This window comes from Hermetia illucens, chromosome 2, assembly GCF_905115235.1.
Source record: "Hermetia illucens chromosome 2, iHerIll2.2.curated.20191125, whole genome shotgun sequence".
NCBI classification, from domain to species: domain Eukaryota; kingdom Metazoa; phylum Arthropoda; class Insecta; order Diptera; family Stratiomyidae; genus Hermetia; species Hermetia illucens.
The window spans coordinates 61,440,457-61,452,737 of NC_051850.1; the positions used below are offsets into that span (position 1 = coordinate 61,440,457).

The 12,281-nt window shown below is 38.7% G+C and overlaps 1 long non-coding RNA gene across 1 annotated transcript; it reads left to right on the plus strand.

Annotated features, from left to right (window-relative positions):
* Window positions 1-7,196: 7,196 nt before the first annotated feature.
* LOC119650177 lies at window positions 7,197-8,104 on the plus strand. The gene is made up of 2 exons (XR_005249239.1): window positions 7,197-7,669; window positions 7,935-8,104. It is a non-coding gene; the product is annotated as an uncharacterized LOC119650177 (long non-coding RNA).
* The last annotated feature ends 4,177 nt before the right edge of the window (window positions 8,105-12,281 follow it).

Below are 12,281 nucleotides of genomic sequence, written 5' to 3' on the forward strand. Positions count from 1 at the left end.
TTATTTACATTGTTTGGAAGATCAAATCTGTTAGGTGACGTCCCCCATTCTCCATATATTGCGTAAACCGATTTCTGGCGTTTGTCATGATTCTTGTTAGCATAGCAGGTGTTATGTTGGCAATTTCTTCTTGGATGTTGGTCTTCAAATCTTGTAGGCTTCTTGGACGGTTCACATAAACACGGGATATCAAAAAACCCCATAGAAAAAAATCACAAGGGGGCAGATCGGGAGAGCGTGGCGGCCATTCCAAATCGCCTCTAATTGAGATAAAGCGCTCTGGAAAGTGTTCCCTCAAAACAGTCATCGATGCTCTTGAAGTGTGTGCTGTTGCACCGTCTTGTTGGAACCAAGTGTCCCCCAAATCCAAATTTTCTAGCCGTAGGAAAAAAAAATTCTGTAGCATGTTTACATACCGGTCCAAATTCACTGTCACTGTAACCTCATTTTCCTCAAAAAACCAGGGACCAATATTTCCAGCTGAGGAAATTGCACACCACACTGTGACTTTCGGTGAATGCAAAGGCTTTTGATGCAATTCTCGAGGGTTGGTGTCAGGCCAGTAGCGCATGTTTTGCTTGTTAACCGATCCACACAAACGAAAATGGGCTTCATCGCTAAAAAAAACAATAGCACCCTCGGGAACGACATCAAGAAGAAGCTCACACGCGTTCATCCGAGAATTGAAGTCACATTCTGAAAGTTCCTGCACTATCGCCATCTTATAGGGATGAAAATGAAGATCATCACGAAGAATTCTTTTCACAGAACGATCGGATAGTCCAAGGGCAGATGCGTGTTTGCGCGCAGAACGCCGTGGCGATCGCAACATTCACGCTCTCACTGCTTCAATGTTCTCAGGTGAGCTAACGGGCCGAGGGACTCCAGTTCTTCCTTTTGTCGCACTTGCAGTTTGTCTGAATGTAGTGACCCATGTAACAATTAATTTGCGGTCTGGGACGAGAGCCAACGGGGCTAAATTAAAGCGATTCCGAAATGCACGCTGTGTTGCAATAACCGAACATCCGCTTGAAAAGTAAACCTCAACGGCAAAGGCACGCTCCTCACTATTCCAACGCATGATGGCGACTGAACCGTGTCGGGACAAAACTTTACAGTATCCCCTCTTGAACGAGACCACTAGCGCTCCGCTATGACATCAACCAGCTGAGTGGCGCGCATTTTAAAAAAGGAAGTTATGCTGCCGCACCCTATATATTCCAATCAAATCAACTATACAAGGAAAATCACGATAAAATAATAAATAAACTAATATTTAAAAAACACTAAATATAATGAAAATAACTCATAAAATAAGCCGGAGAAAACCAATTAATAACCAAAAATGCTTGGCATTTAGTGCTGGTGTTAAGTCAAATCCGACATCTTCCGAGATTGTAGCAACTTGAAATAAAATAGAAATATACAATAGAATGATTTAAAAGAAAACTCACTATTCTTTACTACCTCTGCGTGATTAACAAATACATTCCTAAAAGTGAAATTTGGTTATTCTAGGAAATATCATGAACCTCCAATTGAAATTGAAAATTTGAATAGATTTTTTACCTTTCTGACGAATAATGCTCAGACTTTGTGGTAAGCTCTAGTTCTTCAATATCAAAGTGGCAATCACTTTAGCTGAAACGCAGTGGAAGAAACGACAAATCTGCATAAGTTTGCTGGTTCTCGAATGAAGACACTTCCACACCGCTATCTTCGGATTTCTCTAAGGACTTCCGCAAAGGTCTTGCTTTCCGTCGGCTCGATAAGTAGACCTGGCGGTCTAGTCCACCTTCGCCTCCCCACCTTTTCTTTCAGTGCTCCATTCTTCGTGCCCGCCTCAATTTTAAGCAGATGTTTTTCTGATGATGCTGCGTTTTGTTGCCTCTTGTTATTCCTCGCCTTCTTCTTTCGGGCCCTGGGGAGTATCTGACTGAAGTCTCCATCAGATGCCCTTTCCTCTTCTCGTTTTCCTCCAGTTCGCTCTGCAATGAGCTGTCTGCGATCCGTTTGGCGCTCGCGATGTTTTCAGCGAGAGGCGCTATTGTTTCTGCTCTCCGCGCATTTTCTGTTACTCTGTAGTAAGAAATTCTCTCCAGGAGCTCCTCCAGCTCCATCAGCCTTTTCACTGACGTTTTTCAGGAGGAACGTCACAGACCGCCAGAGTAGTTGACAGCGCTCCCACTCGGCTTAAATTCGGAACCATCTGGTCAGCTTCAGCAGTTTCCATTGTGTTTCTTTCCGCAACAAAAGCACTGCGTGGTATTGTCTGGGTTGCCGTCTCCATCGCAGGTACTTCTTCCAGGCGAATCATATCGCATATCGAGCTCCGACGCAGCCAACTCATTGTATTCACTATTTAAGGGTTTACTAGCGCATCGTGTGCATTGAAGCGGGCCGCAATATTCGAGGGCGGGGGACGACAAAGCCCCTACCCCAGTTACCTGAGGTCTGATCTACGATTAGCTGATCCCGGAACTCAGGGACAAATACACACTCGTTCGCCGCAACGTGCTCCACTAATATTGGTTCAATGCACACTACCCGACCAAGAACCCGAAGGAGCTGGCTCCAGATACACGCCACAACTACCACCTAAGCAGAGCTAGGTTCACATCACCCCATCGACATCGAGAAGGAGTTGCCGAGGGCTCTCCCAGTGTGTCCCGCCGTGTATGGGTCACTAGTAGTTCGTTCCTCACCGAGAAACTTTCCCGAGGCTATTACCTAGGACGCAGATATTATCATAGCTAGGGGGTCAGAATTACTTGCTCGGCGTCTCGGGGGCAGCACTCCCCATATTGTAAGCGACAGGTTTAAGATCGTTGAGGACCTCTGACGTATACCAGGGGAAGTTACAAATTCATCTGCACAACATGAAATTAAAAAAATAATTTCACGGTGGAGATTTTTTAACTACAAGAAGCGACGGACCAATTCAATGTTGGCCAACTTCCTCCTATTCAGCCAAACTGCCATGAGTGCCAATTGAGTCAAAGTACCGATGTCTTCGTTAATTATTCAACTGACTTTATTCACCAATATACATTCTTTTATACATTTAAAATATTTACAAACGTTTACAAATTTAAAAATTACAAATTTAATGGCGGACATATTCTTGACCGAAAATAAACAATAATGCGAGTTGCAACTTGAAGTGACGCATAATTTAACAGTGACAAAGTCTGCTTTGATGACGTTTTATTTGCAATTTCTCCTTTTTCAAATTTTATAAATTAGAACCAATAATATTGTTACATTTTCATTCAAGCCAGTCCCTGAATACGTTCTTATTGTGGCGGAAGCCGAATTAAAGTTAGATATTATTTTATTTATTGTTTATATGCTTCAAAAATGTATTAAATTCCACTAATCGCCATCAGTGTAGTTTGAGTATGACATAGATTTGTCTTTGAATGGAATATTTATTTAAAACAATTGAAATAAAGAAAAAATCTTTAAATGTCGTTAATAAAAAATAATCCATAAAATTTTACAGTCACCACATATATAATAAAAACTAAATGCGGATAGAATGTCTACTATTTTCTCTTTAATTGTTATTCTTATATTTTTTAAATCTGAGATGATAGATTCAAGCATTATGCATATGTACAGTCAACCAAATAAAAAAATTGGACAGATGTTGCAATACAATTTTAAATAAACTATTGGAGAAAAAACAACCCATTTGTATGTGTATTTTCTACCGTTATTATTCTATTAGATTTTTTGAATTGAATGAATATTTTGCACGGCCAAAAAAAAACTTGAACACTTCAAATTTAATATAAAGGGAAGAAATTTATGCCACCAATTGAGTAAATTAATATTTTATGTCGTGAAATTGTGAGAGGTCTTAATTTCATTGCCCCTACAAGTTTTTCGGTAGCTTCTGCAAGAACAGAGTCTTTTTGTCTTTTTTGTATCTTACTTCACGTTTGCGCAGCTTCTTTTCGACGTGTGCGTATAAATGTTTTATCAGATATAAATCCGGGATCCAAGGTAGCTGAAGAAGTCCATTATAATATGTCATGATTTAACATTATATCAAATGACAAGCCCCATATAATAACCGTAGCAGGTATGTGCTGGCTTAGTATGTCAAAGTAGCGTACTTTAGTGAGGTTTACAGTGACCCTGTTTCTTTAGACGCCCCAGCGTCTGCTGTGGCTGTTGCTACCCGAGGCAAAAACCATGACTGCATTGCCGGCAGTGCGGACACCTTCGCCGACGCACTGAATTGCCGCCGACACAGCTGGCAGCCTGGCACGAGGAGAAGAGGCCTTACATCCTTCTTTGTGAAGAAAGTTTGGCACGGCTTCTTTAAAGTTTCTTCTTACGTAATGAAGAGCAGATTTTGGCTTTTTATAATTTGCACTTTTTCCTGACTGCTTTTATTATTACAAATATTTAATAATCAGCTCATTTTAGTCCCAGAGCAGCTGCTCATTGTCAATTTTCGACCTTTTACATCGTCATACTTGCAAAGAATTAATCGTTGTTGCATATTTCAGGAAGCTCAGAACTTCTAAATGCAACACGAAACATAAAAGTTATTCTTTTTGAGCAAAAATCACTTTACGTGTTGCCGATAATAAATGATAGCTTGAAGTGTCTAAGTTGTTTTTTGGCTGCGGTGGACGGTCACTTTTTTGTTTTTTCGTAATTTTTTCTGTGTAACACCGAATCAACAAAAGAATAATAAAGGTATAAAACACTTGCAAAAAGTTATTGTTTTTTTTTCATAGCTCATTTAAAAATACCATCTGACTTCCGACATATTTAATTTCAAAGTGTATTGCAGTAACTGTTCAACTTTTCAAGTGGTTGACTGTATCTGAAATTTGCACAACCGAGCCACACTGAAAGTTCCAGTTTTTTCATTAACTTCATTCCAAGTACAAAGTAAATGTAATCTTCCGCATTATTAACATCCCTTTAAAGGCAACCACTATTATAATATAAAATCATCGGGTGAAAGCGAAATGATTGTTTCTATTTTTTTCGTAACTTTTTCGGAAAAACTCGGATATCAAAGAAGACTGATTTCTTTTCTGCACAGTAGAGATGGGGGTAGATTATGTATGTAATATTACAAAATTGATACTAACTTAAAGTGGAATATTATATTGCCATCAGCGAGCGCGATCAAAACATCACCAAACATCACAATATCACCTAGCATCACCGCATTACCGCTTTACCTTGCATTACCGCATCACCTAACATCATCGCATTACCTTGCTTAATCACATCACCTATCACCAATGATGATGATATTACTTTTTTGAAAAGTATTGTTTTGCAATTTAACTAAAAATCAGAAAGCATCATCGCCTTTCGTAGCACAAGTGGTGCCGAGCTGATACCAAGCATAGCTTTTGTTATGGTTACTTGTTTTCTTGGGTGCTTTTGGATGACTTTGGGTTGCCTTTGTGCTGGCTTTGTACTGGCTTTGGTCTGGTTTTGGGCTCGTTTTCGGCTAGAAAAATTATTATATAGATCCGTAATGTTATCGTTCGGCTGCTGATTGATGTGTGTATGTTGCTGGTGCCAGACCAAATGTGATGTTAAGCAAGGCAACCGAGATCAATACAGTGATTGTCTTTCACGATATGTGCTGCTCAAAAGTTGTGAGGATCTTATCTATTGCCCTTCATATTACTTATCTAAGGTGCAACCTTTGTCGATCCGTACTTTATATTAGTTCTAACCATTTCTATTGGCATTTTCGTAATATGGCATGTAATGGTAGAAATAATAATAAGAAAACGGGGTTTTTATTGCATCTGAAAAATTCTTACTTTAGTTTCATAATTCACTCTTTGTTTGTCGACTATAGTGGTTCGTTTTAGAATTTGTTCAGTAATAAAATATGATTATTTCTTAGATGATTTCATTCTTTTCCGGGTAGTTTCGTGGTCCAAAATATAATACTTTCGTGATTTAATATACTTTTATGAGTTTATAACCGTTTTTATATTTGCTTGTTTAATATACTGCATGTATATTAAAATAGGTTAGGATTTTCAAAAAATCGATTTTTTTACAGATTATTATTCTTAATAGTTTCAATAGTAGAAAATTTGACCGCCCGACGAGAGTTAGATGCGCGCAAGTAGCTGTCCTTCGTTTGAGGCAACTGGCGGTTACTTTCGAGGCCTTTAAGCCTGTCGATTCTTTTGTTATTGTAAAGTATTATAGAGACATCTATAAAACATTGTGAGAGTATATTTAGGATGGGTATGCTAAGGTTTACGAAACTGAGGTTTAGTTGTTTTTCATCATTTGAAGCGAGCAGTTGTGTGTATTATATGTGATTCTCGAAAATATTAACACGTTGTGTGGCAAGATCGTAAAGGCAATACAGATAATCGAGGTTTACCTCCTTAAAAGAGGAAGCCTCCTCACAGGTCAGAACAGATGGAGAGTGAAACAAAATATACTAGTTCGTCTGCAAAAAAATTATCAGGACAATTAGATGGAGTTTCATTCGACCCAACGTTTTCATCTTTTCAGAGTGTGTGGTCTGTCGTACATGCAGTGGTAATGTTAAATTTTTAAAAACAAGTACCCGTGGACTTGGTTTCAAATTAAATGGTTTTTGTACAACGTGTGACGATAATATCAAAAGTGTTTTTTCATCACCTTTGATAAATGCGGCATACGAGATAAATCGACGCTTCGCATTCGCTTTCCGACTGGTTGGGGAAAAGTACTGGAGGCAATGCAGGTTTAGTGGTGTCATGGACTTACTATCATGTATTTCACAAGCAAGCTTTGATTTAATTATGAATAATATTGTAGAAGCTTCAGCAACCGTTGTTAAAGCGTCTATGAAACCTGCTACTAAGGAAGAACTTCAGGAATCTGCTAATCAAGATAAAGTACAATTATCTAAGGATGGAATTCTTGTATTCGGAAATGGCACTTGGATGAAGAGAGGCTTGTCTTCGATTTTCGGAGTTACAACATGAAAGTAGGAAAAGTTATTGACTCTGGTAAAAAGCAGATATTGCAAAGAATGCGAAGTTCACGAAAATGTCAAAGGTACGCCTGAGTATGAATCGTGGTAAGAAAATCATCACGAACATTGTGCAGTAAATCACAAAGTAGCTCTGGGAAAATGGAGCCAGATAGTGCTGTGGAAATGTTTCATAGATCATTAGAAGTTATGGAGTTAAATATGAATATTACATTGGTGATGTGTATCACAAGTTCTCAGCCGTATCAAAACCTTGAAGTACAGAAGAAAGAATGCATGGGTCATGTCCAAAATGCATGGGTAAACGTCTTCGCCAAGTCGTCAATGACAGTAAAAAATCGTAAAAGTCAGTCATAAAAGAAACAAAACCAACGGCTAAGGAGATAAATCCAACTATAAAGAAGGAGAATTAAAATTCCAAGATTTGGAGGATTGCACTCAAATGTACTCCAGGTATTCGAAGAGTAGTTGAAATAGCTACCAATGTTGCGGTATCTACTTTTAATTTAATCAAGCTGGAATGGGAGATTAAATGTAAGTTAACAAAATAAATAAAAAAATTCATTTCTTATTTCTTTCAGTTCTTGCTTTAGCAGCGCGCAACCTCGAGCGAAAGACACTTGAAACTTTAAACGCGTTTTTCTCGAAAATACTTTTTCCGGCACGGGCAGCATGGTAACTCATACAGTTTTTAATATTTTTTGATGGTTTTTTTTTTTAAATATTCGAAATTAAATTCTCTATAGTGTATCGAGCGGGATTTTCGCTATTTTCATCAGAAAATTCTATAAACATAATAAAAGTGTGAAATTTACGACGAAAAATGCTTGTTATGTTTTTTAAACTGCCGTAATTTGCAAAATTTTTTGAAATTCAAAAATCCGGCCCGATACACTATAACTACAACTGTATTTTACAAGAATTTTTTTACTTTTTCCAGATCCATTAATATTTCAAGGAGATATGATGCTGACCATGAACCAACATTTTTTCTTATGTATTTTGGGTCACGTGATTGTTAACATCTTAATTTTTGGAAAAAAATTTGAAATTGAATTTTTTATAAAGTTTAAATACTAATAAACAATGTTTAATAATTTCTTTTATTAATTTCTATTGTTATCCTTTCTAAAAAAAAAATTTCTTTTAGCGCTTTTTTGACGCCTCTGGACATATGTAACTCCTTAAAGTACTTTTATGACTATACATTTTTGTCATTTTCCCGTGTTGCAAGACTACTATTTATTTGAGAACTGTGATTGTAAAATACTGTAACTTTCCAGTTCCGTATCTAATTGACAATGTGTTTTTACCGCGGAGAGACAATAGGGTACATACGTATACGATAGAGATATCAACTTTTGAGTAAATATACATATTTATATATTTCGTCTTAATTTAAAAATGTCCTCAAAAAGAAAATTCAGCTCTTCATACAATCACTTCTCAGAGGTAAAAGCCAAACACGCCAAATGCGCATATTGCTCACAAATATTTGCTGTTTCTTCTACCTCGATAGGGAGCTTACAAAAGCATATGAAGAGTAAGCATCCTACGATCAGTATCAATGTAGAAAGGCAACCTGCGCGAATCACAGTAGTTGAAAAAGAGGAGCCTTCCGCTTCTTCAATAGGAACCGGAAGACAATTAGCACCTACGCTAGCCATTGGTGCTACATCAAACCGAGTTTCTGTTCAGCAGCAACAGGACAGCAGTAGCAGGAGTACCCAGTAAGCACGAAATCGATGCCAGTGAAGAAGACGGAAAAATTGGACGAGCAGCTGGTCCTTATAATTGCTAAAGGTTACCATCGTTTGCGATTAGTAGCGAAGAAAGAATTTAGACAAATCGTTGAAATGTTATGTCCTAGGTACCAATTACCTACTAGAAAAATGCTTTTGGAAAGTCTCTTACCTAAAATCTATAAAAGGGTGCCAGAAATTGTCAGAGAACAAAATTTCAAAGCGTTAGCTGTGTATATTACAACGGATTCATTGACATCCATAAGTAACCAGGAATATACAGCAATTACGACTCATTATGTAAATAGCGAACCAAGCAAATTATGCTCGGTGATGTTAGGATGTATTGAATTCCCTGAAAAGCACACAAGGTTGAACTCCTCGGAATATTTAAAGGAAAAATTTTTCTAATGGAATATTGTATTTAGCGATAAGGCAACTAATATGCTAGGAGCTGTTCATCTATCAGCTGTTTTGCACATACCTTGAATTTAGTAGGTCAGGCTAGTATTGCTAAAATCTCTTCAACAGTTAGCAAAGTTAAAAGTATAGCAGAATAGAAGTTGAAGGATATGCGGAAAAACATGGATCTTCAGCAAATAAAACTGAAGCACGGCATAGCAACGGGTTGGAACTCCACTTACGATACGTTGGAGAGAATATTGAGGATGAAAGATGTCGTCATTGCAACAATTGCCCTAGTAAGAACTAGATCTCAGCTGTCGACTGGGCTATTATCGAAAAGACTGTATCTATCTAAAGTATTTTATAAAGTAACAGAAAAAATCAGCGGGGAAAATGTTGTATCCGCACAGAGAAACACATACAAAAAACCATCGCTGAAACAAGTTGCGTTAAGTCTATAAACGTCTTAAATTTCAGCTTAAGAGGACATTTTATTGTGCGGTTCGAAATTTATTTCGAATGTTGTTAATTCGATTGACAGTTGCCACCGCCGGTGTTCTCCATGGCGAAGTAGGCCTTGATGGGTCGAAAAAAATAATAGAAAGTAAAAAGTGATTTGGCAATTAGATTTTCAATAAACGCGAACTTGAGAAAGTCCATAAAGAACTTTTCAGTTTCATATTTTCAATTTCGTTTTTGAATAGTTTATTGCGTTCTGTTTTAGATAACAAAGTTGGAAATTGATTACAACATTGTATTTGATTCCGGGCAACTTTCTTCCTCGAAGGAGTGAACAGGAGACATACAGCTTAAATGAAATTCGAGAGCTGCTTGCGTGAGAATTTACATCGAAAGAAGATTTTTATCTTGAATTGCATCCATCGTGAAAATATTATTATAAGTGAACAGAAACATGTTATGCTTCTAATCGAAAGCAAGTGCTAGTGATAGTCATATCAAGACTAAAGAACCGTCAACATCCACGTTCACCCTATCACAATCGGAATCCATTTGGTCAGAATTTGATGCAGATGTTGCGCGTTTGGTGCTCGAAAATCCGACAGCCGAAGGTATAGTGGAAATGGATAAATACCTGCAGAAGCTCATTTTGAAAAGGCATGTGGGTCCTCTGATTTGGTCTTATTGGAGTAAAGCAGTATATCCTCATTTATATGCATACATGCCCAAGTGGCTTAATATAATAACAACATCAGTGTCCTGTGACAACATTTTTCCAAAGCGGGAATCATACTAAATGAGAGAAGAAATTATTAATTTCAATCAGAAGCTTAGATAATAAGCAGCTTTTAAAGGAGTTCCGGCTTGCTTACTGCAACTGAAAAAGCCATAAAAGTGAACTTAATATAGTGTAAATATTATAGTTATATCTTCACGATATACAATTTTAACATATTAGATTGATAGTCCTAATTCTACTTAAGTTTGAAGGGAAATCAACTGAACAGTTTTACATAGGAAGCTTATAGTAAATTGAATAATTCTCACCGGCTTACTTTTACTTTTGCTTGCAGGGTTTCGGAAATCCAGTACCAGCGATTTTTGGTTGTGAGTAAGCCGGCCCCCGGCCGTCGACATCCAGCGACCACAGTGCCTCAGTAGTCGGACACTTCGCTACTTTGCCATCTAAAGCTACGAGAGATCTTAGTGGAGTGGAAATGAGATCTACATCGGATCTTTTTCGCAAAAGCTCAAAACTTGGGAGGTTACCATTGAGGGCAACATTGCCCTTAGATAGTCGAGATTCGTAGCGAAACTCGGAAAGGAACTTGGATAGTCCCCGAATTGACGTAATTGCTCTGTGAGTTCATCAAGGAGAGGCGGAATATATTCACCAAAATATCAGGGCTCTCATACGTGGCATATTAGGGCGGTGGAGGAGAAAAACGTCATATGGCAAAATCACTCGCGAGACGTAGATGACTCCTCCTCAACATAAGGTAGGTTAGAACGCGGGCAAACGAAGTAGGGACGGAATCAGTGAACCCCTTGGTGTCCAGCAAGTGACTAAGAAGAAAAAGGCTTACGCCGAAGAAAGTTCCAGGTAGTTCTGCGAGTACGATCTCAACTTTGGTGAATGGGGAATAGTCTACAACTCGTAAACCCGATCAATGGACAAAGGTGTGCAGCAAAAAGCGGCAGAAGGAAATAATGATTTCCAAGAAAGGAGATATGTCTTACTCCGATACAAATCCAGTGAGAAGACAGCGGATCGTTTTCGCGGTCAGGTGGAGAAGGTGCTAGGTGAGCAAGCTGAAATAAAAGCTCGAAAACTACAAATAGTAATCGAGTATAAAGACCTAGATGCAGTCACATCACGAGAGGATATCTATGCTGCGCTAACGGAGCAATTCAACCTTAGCGCAATAGAAGAAAGCGCGGTAAAGAGAATGAAGAGGGCGTATGGGGGTACATAGACCGCTATTATTAACTTACCGATTGAAGCAAGGATTAAACTAATTAGTGCCGGCAAGAAAAAAATAGGCAGAGTTGTGCGCCGAATAAGGGAGCAAATATCTTACAAGGGATGTTCCAGATGCCTTGATTTCGGTCACTTTGCAGGGGCATATCGGGGAGGTGCAGGAAGGGTGGAGATGAGGGTCATCTTATCAAAGACCGCACTAGAAATCCGCAGGCACTTTGCAGGTGGTGGCAGGTACCCGCCAAACTGGAGGGAGCTGAATCGTAGAGCTAAATGAGGTTGATACAAATTAACCTCAACCACTGCGAGGCAGCTCAAGACTTGCTGTCACAAACCATTCGAGAGACGAATGTGGACGTGGCGGTAATATGTGAACCTTACCGAAATTACGGTGATGCCACGTGGGTGAAAGACTCATCGAGAAACGCGGCAATATGGGCATGCAGGCGACAATCCATTCAAGAAACTATGGCATTTCCGGGAGCCGGTTTTGTAAGGACAAAAGTTAACGGCGTCCATATTTACAGCTGTTATGCTCCTCCTAGTACAACATTAGCGTAATATGAGGAGATGCTAGATGGCTTCGTGTTGGACGCTAAGGACCACAGCCATAAAATCATTGCCGGCGTTAGACTGGGGAAGTCGAGTGACGAACACCAGGGCCAAATCCTGCTTGAAACCTTCACAGAGCTAGACATCT